This window comes from Netta rufina (genome assembly GCF_964035555.1).
Source record: "Netta rufina genome assembly, chromosome: 3".
Lineage (NCBI taxonomy): Eukaryota > Metazoa > Chordata > Aves > Anseriformes > Anatidae > Netta > Netta rufina.
The window spans coordinates 95,042,457-95,054,555 of record NC_140125.1 but is presented as its reverse complement, the minus strand read 5'-3'; positions in this window follow the sequence as shown (position 1 = coordinate 95,054,555).

Here is a 12,099-nt window from a genome sequence, read left to right as displayed (position 1 = left end):
CAAAATATACGTTGATAGCATTTATGTCAACTAAAATGTCACTGAAAATGGAAGAAAATTACTGCCTGGCTTTTTACTGAGAGATGCAGTAACCTGGTACAGCGCTGCGGCTTGTCTTACAGCAGTAGGGTGTCTGTGGCACCTGTCAACAAAGGGATTGACTTTCTTTGCAGCTGGCTTTGTGGAAATGAATACTGCTCATGCTTAGCTTCCCAGAGACACAATGAGCCTCTGAACTTCTGCTAAATGAATAGATCGTACCCTCAGCGGGAGCTGTAAGAGATTAATGTGTGAAAATCCACCGCTGGCTGACACATCAAAATAATTTCACCTGATAAAACTATCCCCCCTGTGGTACCAGTTGGGTTAGAAAAAGTTTGTATTTAGCCAGGCATAACTATGTGGTTATTTTATTTTATTTTATTTTATTTTTTTACAGAATCACAGAATTGTAGGGGTTGGAAGGGACCTCAAGAGATCATCGGGTCCAACCCCCCTGCCAAAGCAGGTTCCTTAGAGCAGGCTGCCCAGGTAGGTGTCCAGACGGGCCTTGAATATCTCCAGAGAAGGAGACTCCACAACCTCCCTGGGCAGCCTGTCCCAGTGCTCTGTCACCCTCACCATGAAGAAGTTCTTTCACATGTTGGTGCGGAACTTCCTGTGCTCCATCTTGTGGCCATTGCCCCTTGTCTTGTCCCCACAAACCCCCTGAAAAGAGGTTGGCCAAATCCCTGTCTCCCACACCTCAGGTATTTGTAAACATTAATAAGATCCCCTCTCAGTCTTCTCTTCTCAAGGCTGAACAGACCCAGGTCTTACTAGACTAATCTTTGTTAGTCTGTAGATGAGATTTCTTTGTCTTGAAAGTGTGAGGTTTTGTAAGCTAGGGTACCACCAGATCCAAATTCCAAATGTAGCTCTTAGCAGCATGGTGCACTTCTCGTGGCGACACATTGCCCTTAACTTTTCCTACAAGCACAGGAACAGAGCACCCAGATCATATTGTGCACTACTGAGAAATTCACCTTGAAAAATAAATTCTTAGAAAATTGCAAGAACCTGTTCTTGGAGCCCCAGTAATATTTTTGAGGCCCCAGTACTATGCTAAAGACCTTTCTTCTGATACAGCGTCCATTACATGAATTAATGTGGATCCAGCGATAAAATAAGGGGTTTGTATTTTTTTCCATCTCTGTTCCACACCCGGATGCTCCTGGAGTGTACCGAGGTTTTGTTTTTATTTCTGGGTTATTTTTAGGCTGCCCTCCCCCTCAAAAGGCTGGTGAAGCTCAGTAAGTGCCAGTGTGGGTCTGGGTAGTCTGAATGGTTGGGACAACTCATTTACTTACAGGTTTGTCTTTCATAAATTTGCTGCAGTACATTTCAGTAATAAAAGGAAAGATATATTAAACTCCTTAAATAAAATCTTTTTAAAAATCAGTAAAATATTCTTGAGGAAAAGACTTAAACAGACAACCCTGACAATGTTATACTGAATATCTCTGCCCCCCTGAAAGAAGAATAAAAGCAGAATGTACTAGCCAAATGGCCATGATAAAGAGCCCAATATGTCTCATTATATGCTTTTTTAAAAGGTGACTGGGAGAGTAGGGAGTGCATTTTTATGGTAGAGTGGCAGCAGAAAATGAAAAAATGGCTCTATTCAATGTTCTCAGTAGCTTAATTAAGAGAGGTATGACGAAGCATTTCGTCTGTCTGGCTTTTACAGCCAATAGTAATAGTAAGTCTTTTAAAAAGAGAATAAAGGAAATATTGCACCTTATATGTTCTGCGGGGAGAGGCTGTGGCATAAAGAGGGTTGATAACACTGGAATTTCAGGTGCAGAAAACTGGAAAGATTATTTTGCTGGCTATTTTAGACTTAGAACTTTGCTGTTTTATTTTCCAATCACATTAATTTTGTGCTGCTTGTTTTCACGCCTAGGTTACTGGTATTTGACAACTTCAGGTAAACATCAAACTTCCTTTCTTGTGTTTGCAGAGTGCCAGCCACAATGGGGCTGTATTTTTGCTCATCACTTGGACACAACTCACTAAACACACTCAGTAACAGTACACTAGAAATAGTTTAAAGAAATTAGGGCAGGCTGTGGCACGTCTGTAAAGAAATAAATCAATAAGTTGCTTTTACATGACAGATTAAAATGAAGGCGTTACTCTGCAAGAAGTGGGATTAGGAAGACAGTAAACTTAATCTGGATGGAAAGGTTCAAGTCAACTGGGAAAGTTTGTTTTCAGTGTCACAAGACAGAAGGAAAATATGGAATGTAATAATAATAATAATAATAATAATAATAATAATAGTAATAATAATATATTTCATTGACTCTTGCTCCTGGCAGTCAAATCCCAATTTAGACAAATTTACCAATTTGATTAAGTTATCCTTAAATTGGTTTTGGTTACTTATGATGCAGGAAGTATATTATCAAAAACTTACACATCGCTGAAAGGTATTAAGAGCTGAAAAGTAGCAAAGAGCGTTATAAACTACCAGTTTAATGCAATAACAATTTATTGAAATGGTTTATTCCTTAAAATGGCTTGTAATGGTTCTCATTTGATGATAAATCACTGTAATTTCTGGGTTGAGATAATCTGATCTGCCTTTTGCAAAGAGTAAGCACTTACACGGCCAGTTTTCAAATGGGAAAGTGTAGAGAGGGAAGTCATATCTGTTGCTTATCATGATTATCTTGTTATTCCTTCTGTGTGGAGATAAAAGTCTGATCCAGCCAGTCACACTGTGCGATCTTGCCTGTAAAACATTTAATATTGTCATTTATATGGATCTGCTGGCTTTGTGGACTGGTCCTTTCCCTTTTTATTTAGATATTAGAAGTCTTGGATCACTCCAAACACTGTGATCATGTATCAACCTGTCAAGATTTTGATTTTAACTATATTTTTTTTATTCCATCTGTTATTTTTGCTTTGAATTTGAGTAATGGTGTTCATATGTGAAAAAATGGATAGCACAGTTAACGTGTGTAAAAGAAGTTTTGACAACACTGAGCATTACACATCAGAAAGGACTGGTACTGGGCACAGCCTTCATTAGTGCTGAATTGCAGCAGGGCTAAAAGCTGGCTAAAGGAATCTGTTCAGGAAGCTCCACCAATGCCACAAGCCAGAAATTTGGGAGCTGAAAGCATTCATTACACACAGTACATAAAGGAGGCACAAATTCGGGTATCGTATGTCTGTGGGAGTGATTTGGGGCTTCCTATGTGAGAGGCTGGAGCAAGTCCCCTTGACTGTTACTACAAAACCTCCATTCCTTGAGGGGATTACGTGAAATGGAAGATGTGCACAAAATGCAGTCTGGTTTCTTTGCAGCTGATCAACTTGACTGCTTCCCATGTAGGGGACAGAGGATCTGCAAAGGAGTTTTCTGGCCTTGGCAGCATCTGCTAGCAGAAGATTTAGAAAAAAGGAGAACAGCTTCTCTTCTGTGGTTTCACTGTAATTGGTTGTGAAAATGAGACAAACCAGAGCTAGGGAAGTTGTGCTGGAGCATCCCGAAGGGCTGAAGGAGTTTTTCAGTTATGCTCACTTTGTTAAAGAAAGGGAGCAGTGAATGTTTAAAGGAAGTGGGAGAATGGTAAATTAAGAGCTAGTAGAGGGGCTGTGGGACTAGGAAAAAACGATAACAGCTCCGTGTAAGGACATGTGTTGTATTTTATCGTGATTTATGGCTAATTTATTTATTGTAGATAAATAAGGAAGAGATAAAGGATGCCCTTCACATTTTTTTCACCAACTTTCTTTATATCTTAACAAAATCATTCCCTAAGCCAGCTCTCTCCTGACAAGTCTTATGGCCAAAAAAAAAAAAAAAGAAAAAGAAAAAAGAAAAATGTACTCATTCATTTTATGCAGGTTGTCTTGCAAATTCTTTAGTTCAGAGAGGGCAGTTAAGTTAAATCCTGTTAATTTACAAATACCACATCCGATTTTAAAAACAGTAAGAATAAGCTAATATGAAACTGCTTGTTTTCTTGAAGTCCCAGAACTCATCCTGGGAACTCCCAGGTCATCCTTTTTCCTTTTTTTCTGCTTGACTTTCTTTGTCTGTGTGGTATGTAACTTCTCTGCTCATAGGTACCTTAAATGTTTAGGTACAATGACATGTGTGATCATCTCCTAGTGATATCTCCTTCCCTGGAAAGTTCAGCATTTGCCTGCCCTCACCTGTGGACTTGTGCTCTGGGTTTTTGGTGATGTTGCCTGCTGAAATTCAGCTCCCTGCCCACCTCCAGATAAGAGGCTGAACTATCTTGAGCTGAGTAGTCACACAAAAGACACGTTGTGCTCACCAAATTCAGTGAAACTTCATCCAATTTTAATCATAGCACTGCAAAAGACAAACACCTGCTCTTTTTATTTGGTTTCGAGTAGGAAATGTTAAGCTTGCGTCCCACATCTCTAAAATACTATGTGATTCACCTTGTGATAATATAAGTTTGAAAAATACTTTGGAGATCTTTTGGTCTCTGAGATGTCTATCTCTCTGCAGTAACCACTGAGGCAGCCAAGTCAAATAGCTTAAATTAGACACAACCTTTAGATGGCTAAATTAGGTGAGTGAAAGCAGTTACCAACAGCATTATGTTTCAGAAATTTTCATTTTTATTACTGCAAAATATGATCTCATGAAATATTATCCATCTGACCGCTTTGTCCAGTGTAACTGAACAAAAATGCTTGTAAAAACAACCTAGACACAGTTGTGGGCTATGTGCTCAATAAACTGCACATACGTGGTGCAGCTAATGGCCTGTGGTGAATCTGCTAAAAACGCCAAGGGTTGAATCACTGCAGCATGAGTACATCTGGTGGTAGGAACTGGCTGATTTTGCAGAGGTTGAAAAATAATATTACAAAAACATCATGTTGAAAAAGGCTTGCTTCAATATGGCATCTGCAGCACAGCCTCAGAAATGTGCAGTCAGTCTCAACTCATACAATGTTTTATACAATATGTAATCCATGGACTGGATTGTTCAAAGAATCATTGAGATTAAGAGTCCAGCAGATTTCAGGAATAAGTGCACATCAACTCTTCAATTCTTAAGGTCCTTAGTTTGATTTTTGTTTTGTTTTTGTTTTATTTCAGCCACGCCTGATGATCTTCCACAAGCAGGATATGCACAACTTACAAGTACCAAGCAAGTGCTCATTGACTCACACGAAAAATTGCTTGTATTTAATGGCCTCTTTGGTTAAGGATTAATAAACTCACTGCTCCAGATACGGCACGCAGTGTCTTTGCTCCCCAGCTGGGCACTGGTCACGAGGGGAAGGGCAGCCTGCCACCAGCCTGCCACCAACACTCACAACACTGGTCACTTGACCCCGTAATTTCTGCCTGGGCTGATGAGCCTCCTTTTCTTTTATTAACTAAAGATTTTACAGCTTTCCATGCTGGTGTTCTTGCTCTTGAGCTCCTTACAGTCCTGTCTCAACAGCTCTAGCTTTGCCTGGCATTTTTATTTTTCTTGCCTCTGTACAGACTCATAGCTGTTTTTCAGCAGCCTGAGCAAGGGTTGTTTTGCGGTGTCTGAGCTGGCCCCTGACCCCTTGGCACACAGCATGCTAAAACCCTGGTGGTGGAGAAAGCTTGCAGAAGGGCTACAGAAAGAAAAAGAGGGGATTCACTAAACAGAATGCATATTATTAAGGGCAGAGTGAATTTGGAAAGGCTGTGAGATGCCATCTTCCAGGGCATATGCAGCTCAACAGCAAAGTTAGGAAGAAACTGTAGTTATATATCAGGTTATATATCCGTGACTGAATCACAGAATCACAGAATCACAGAATTTTCTAGGTTGGAAGAGACCTCAAGATCATCGAGTCCAACCTCTGACCTAACGCTAGCAGTCCCCACTAAACCATATCCCTAAGCTCTACATCTAAACGTCTTTTGAAGACTTCCAGGGATGGTGACTCCACCACTTCCCTGGGCAGCCTGTTCCAGTGCCTCACAACCCTTTCAGTGAAGAAGTTCTTCCTAACATCTAACCTAAAACTCCCCTGGCTCAACTTAAGCCCATTCCCCCTCGTCCTGTCACCAGGCACGTGGGAGAACAGACCAACCCCCACCTCGCTACAGCCTCCCTTGAGGTATCTGTAGAGAGCGATAAGGTCGCCCCTGAGCCTCCTCTTCTCCAGGCTGAACAAGCCCAGCTCCCTCAGCCGCTCCTCGTAGGACTTGTTCTCCAGCCGCTTACCATGCTTACCATGTGGACTGCTTACCATGTGGATTCTGTGGAAATTTCCTCTGCAGCATCTGGTACTGATCACCATCAGAAGCACTGTTGTAAAGAGATGCTTGGGCTGCTCCTGCATATGCAGCTCCTGCATTTTCTATGGACATATTATGTACGCGTGCAAAGCATCCTATGTTCTGTATTGTCCTGATGATAGTGAATAGAAAGAAACATCAGTTGATTGCTTTTGCTTACTTGATAATTCATCAGGCAAAGCATTAGTGCTCGCATATAGCGTGGTAGGTTTGGGGTAGAATATTCCTGAGAGTTGTAGAAAGTGACTGGAAATGACACATCAGTTGTTACTGATCTTTCTCACCAAATAGTTCAGCATTTCATTTGTCAGCATTACAGACGGAAAACAAGCCAGTTTTGCTTCATTTTTAGCCGTGTATCTTTCTGCTCACGTTTTCACATCACGTTTTTGATAACCGATGTCCTTGGTGATGGTTGCTATGAAGGGATATTGTCACTTCAATCCAGCGTCCCTCTTCCAGGGCTAGTGCACAGTGGCCCTCTGGCTTTAGATTTCGATTTTCTGCTTTGAAAGCTTTAGATGGCTTTAAGTACCAAGCCTCTTTGCCTAGGTTATTAGTCACCTTGACATTGGTAGGAGTTAATTGTTATCATTCCCATTTCTTATGTTGACTTTCCCTTTAGAGCTCGTCTCCTGCATTTGAAAAATAGGTGGAAATGATTTTTCTCCTAAATCATCATGCAGCTCAAACTTTTGTTTTTTGAAAGGCATGTCAAGAGGACACGTATTTGTCACTCAGAAAAAGAGCTCATTCATTAAGTGTTTCCCCTGATGTGTGAATTTGTGGGAACTAAAGCTAATGCTGCCTTCAAGGTGGAGTAATTATGGTGATGCAGAAATTATGCCCACGAGAAGACTGCTAAGGGTCACCCTGCGTGAGAGCGATCACCTGATGATCTGTTAACTGAGAGCTGCCCTGTAAGTCTAGCCTGATCCCCTTGAAATTTATGAAGGGACTCTCATGAGAGTTGCACTGTGCTGCTCTTATTAATTCTTTACTGTGCAGAAGGGCTCTGGATGGTAAAGGCTCTTGATTCGGGGTTTTTGTTGATGTGAACTGCTGATCTCACTTTTCCACCACTTCCGTGGTTATGTTGGTTTGGTACCTCTTCATCTTTAAACCACTTAGCCCTTCTCTTTCCTGATGCCTTTCCCCAGTAACTTTGGAAATTGCTGGCCAAATTAAACCAAATCATATAGATGGGTAAACATCTCAAAGGTGGCAATGTTCAACATGTTGTCTGCAAATTGGCAACTCAGTAGAAGAAAGACAGTAGAAGAAAGATAATGATTAGATATTAGGAGCACTTAGATAATTAGATAATAACACTTAGATAATGACACTTAGGTTATTAAGAACACTTAGATAACGATCTCACCAGGGGCAAGACAGCAGAGAGCTCTGTCACATTTGATCACCACTGCACAGTTCATCAGCCTTCAGGCGATGCTCAGCACATGTACTGCTTTTTTTTTCTGGAAGGAAGAAAAGAAAGACCTGGGAAAAAAGAATGGGGAAGGTGTGAGGTTATTGTGTGTGACATGGAGCACTGGGCAGAGGGTTGTAGGTACACAGGGGACAAAAAAGACAATGACCCATATGAAGCCAAGTCGTACGTCCTTCTAATCATAGACCAAGTGATTTATTTCTAATGCCATACAGAGCTCAGGAATTACTCCAGGTCCTACATGCTTTAAGGGAAGGGAAGGGAAGGGAAGGGAAGGGAAGGGAAGGGAAGGGAAGGGAAGGGAAGGGAAGGGAAGGGAAGGGAAGGGAAGGGAAGGGAAGGGAAGGGAAGGGAAGGGAAGGGAAGGGAAGGATCCTTAACCATTTTTTTAAACTTTCATGGATTATTCAAACAGAACGAAATGGAAAAATGTAAATGATTCACAATTTTTTTTTTTCTTTCAGTCCTGACAATAAAATCAGGTAAGATATATCCACTGTATCACTCTAAGGTTCTTGCTGTAATCTGTGAGAAATGTTTCCTTTAGAAGCAACTGTTTCTATCTGTAAGGTGAAAGAGGTTAAAAGATAGATTTGTAAGAACTTAGTTTTATAAAATTTGGTTCAAATTCAGTATTTAATTTGACAACATTTAACGACATTTAAATGTTTTCTTTTTCCTTAACATACTGTGTCGTTCAAAGGTTAGAACTTCCATCGCTGGCATGCCAATGCAGCAAGCCTCGTAATTCAACCTGCTAGTTAAAATAATGCCAGCTGGGAACTGATGCTGTGCTTCTTTAGCTCCTACCACGGTAAACGAGTGCAGTGAGAAATAACACTACTTCCCCTCCCAGGGTCAGGATGTAGGTGTTTCTATACTATTAGCCACAGAACTTACTACATATCCAGCTACCACTGCTGCATTTGAAGATGTTGATGCCACAGCAGCCTTCAGACGTGCTGGTGTGTAGAATGAATTGCTTCTCCCAGAGCATGGCTCCTGCAATCCACTGCAATATTAACAACAATGGGAAGGAAGAAAGACAATGTGCTGCCTTTGAACCAGTGTTCTTAGCCAAAAATGTAGCCAGCATACGTAAAGCCTATCCTTTTTTTTTTTTTTTAAAAAATAGACAGTTTCAGATAGTTGAACAGGTCTGAGTAACAGCTCCAGTCAGGCTTGTGCAGCAAGCACAGCTGGACTCCAGACACTGACTCATTCTCCAATTACCACTACCCAGCTTTTCTTTCCAACACGCTCTCTTCTGCCAATAAATCTTCCAGCTTCCCATAACGTACTGTCAGGCTGAGGTCATGTCAATGTAGGCATAAAAACTAAATATATGTCCACACCCGTAAAGAGGAAAACAAGGCAAGAAACTTGGCACGAATAAAAGAAAAAGAAAACCAAAAACAACTGGAAAACATACCAACAATTTTAGAACTTCTTTGTACAGACCACAGTGAAATATTCTGCAACTTTCTTCAGCAGGCCACCCTCTGCAAGTCTTTTGTATTTCTGTTGCATTTAGCTAAGATACCCTTAGTTAAAAGCAAAAAGACAACAAAATTGGGTTTTGTAAGATGTTAGGGCCAAACTATAAGGGAAAAGGACTAAATTTTGCTGTGTGGTAAATCTAAGAGAATAAACAGTGATCTATGCCAGCCCCAGTTTCACTGTAATGTGTAAATAAATAAACATGGACCTGAAGGACTGTTTGCAAAGTCTTGCTGCAAATTTCAGATAGGCAACATTGTTCCATGTTCTTGTGACCACGGTGTGTGGGCTTTACTAAGTTTTAGCACAACCTGATCTCCTTTTAATTCTATTTTACTCCAGAAGACTTGAATTTCAGTTTAACTGAAATGTTGTAAGATCAACTTTTTTCTAAAAGAGGTATCTTATCCCAACTTTAGCTTAGTTTCGTTCATATAGTGGATGAAATTCTGTGGCCTCTCTTATGCAGGCAGTTTAAATCAGTTTCCTTCTGGCTCTAAAACCTGGTAAAATAAAAGAAAAACAAGGCAGAAAAAGTATATCGTAGAGCATATTTTATTTTTTGTAATTATGGGACCAGTCTATTTTGTAGGCTACCAGCAAGCTCCTTATAGTCAACCCATCATTGATAGACCACAATTAAAAACAGAAAATTGCCACTGATGGAAAATGATCTGTCAGTCATAAAAGCAGTACAGAAATTGTGCTGTTGGATTTCCAAAGCCATCTCATCTGCTGAGGAGTTTTCATACAGGTATGTAGCTAACTGACTTCTTAGTCCTATGCAGCGTGGAAAAGATAAGATCCTGAAGTAAACGTGGTTGCAAAATGGCTAGTGGAGTCCTAACAGCAAAAAGAAATTGATATTAAAATTTGGTTGGTTTCACAGAATCTCTGCCAGGCAGTTTTTCAGTCGTTTTAAAGTTCAAAAATGTCTCACGGAATGACTTTCTGACATTTGCTTTGGCTGCTAACGAAAACTCATGTATATTCAGGCTATTACACTTGAACTTTGAAGTGTCTGTCATAGCAACCTTAAAAAAAAAAAGTGAATGGGACCGACCTTAGCTTACTGCGGGTGACAGAAACCTTCTAACTGAAAGCAGGTGTTTTTCTACCAGACCATGAGGAAAATGTTCAATAAAAATCACCGAATTACTGCTACCTACAAGTGAGGGATGCCCACATATCTGGAGCTGGGGGATCTCGGCGGGTGGTAACACAATGAATGCCTATGGGGGAGGCAGAACAGGGGGAGGGTATAGTAGTGGGACAGGGAAAATGAGCGTCAGCAAGTGGTTCCTTGGACCCAGAAACTGCCCAAGTGGGCTAGAAATGTTGTGTACAATTTGAAGGCTGTTGTAGACATACAAAGCAGAAATGAGAAGTTCCCAGACGTGTAAATAAATTCATGCTCTCGGCTCTGTTCCCTGAGAGCATCACCTGCTCCCTCCTGCAAGGGAGTGAGTTGAGTTCAGCCGAGCTGGGTAAGGAGGCGTACCACGGAGGGTGCTGCCTGCTCAGTGCAAAGGGCTGCTGGAGGCTCTGCCACTACCATGAAACTGCATTTTCTTGCAGAAAATGCTCCGTTCACCTCTCTGCAAAAGGTCCTTAAATGATGATACTGTGAAATTTTAAACCCAAAGCATGATTTACTGTCACAGAAAACCATGTTTAAAATTGCTTGATTTTTCCCATTTTCCCATCTAATCTCATCAACCAACTAGACATTTCAATCAACAACAAATATATTTTTTTCATTTATTACTCTTCTGGTGTATATAATTTGTTCTACTAATACTATTACCCTATATAGTTTTGGTCTATGTAGTTTCTTGTACTAGCCTCACTTCTCTAATGTGTAAACAACTTTGAGTGATTCATCCAATATTATGAATTTGTTCCACGTGCTTGGTTCTTTCTCTCTTACCACAGGGAGAACTGTATGTGAAGTTTTAGCGTTGTTGCTATGTGCTATTGTTTTATTTTTAAAAAAGTATTTCCATTTATATTAAAAATAAATATATTTAAAATACAGGAAGGCAAAAAAAAATCTTGTGCATGAAGGAACGTATGGAAAACTGCCTCCCTAACCCCCTATCTTTCTCTATCTTTTTAGAAAGATGCTTTATTCCTGAGGAGCAGAAATATCAACCTTAAACTTGGAATTTAAGTGATCCTTTGGCCATAGAAGTTTGTTTGTCCTCAAGAGTAAGAGAAAGACTTTGCATTCAAATTGAGACCTTGCACAAGAAACAAAGAGATTTTTTTTTTTAATTAATAAAATATCAAATAAATCTGTTGGAATATAATAAGCACTTCAAACTAGGCACACAAACTAATCCACTTCGAGAGCTCTTTGTACGGTGTGACCCCTCAGCTGTGGAATTTGTAGAAAAAAAGTCCTCTGTTGCTTTGAGACTTCCATCCTTTAGGACTGTTGAAAAAGATCTTTGAAATGGTAGGTGATTGTAGGCTGCGACGGCTGTAACACGTGATTTTTCTGCTATTCTAAAATAGGACTCTCTGAAATGGAAAATTCAGTATTTTTGATGTGCAATTGACCAATTTCCTGCAGCTAAGCTATGCTACTTTTGTTTTATTTCCCTGCTCTCTAGAATCTGCCTATAGATGCCTGTTGCTTGGGAGCTTTCCTTGCAAGATGAAGGCTGCAGTGCGTGCACTCCGTGCTAGGCAGCTGAGAGAGGAAGAGTTTTGCTGTGTGCTTGAGCTTTGCTTTGTGCTGCTTTCAAAGTCTACTTTTGCCTCAGTTTGGACTAGAAGACCTCGGAAGAACACTGGCATGGAGTGTCGGGCAGCA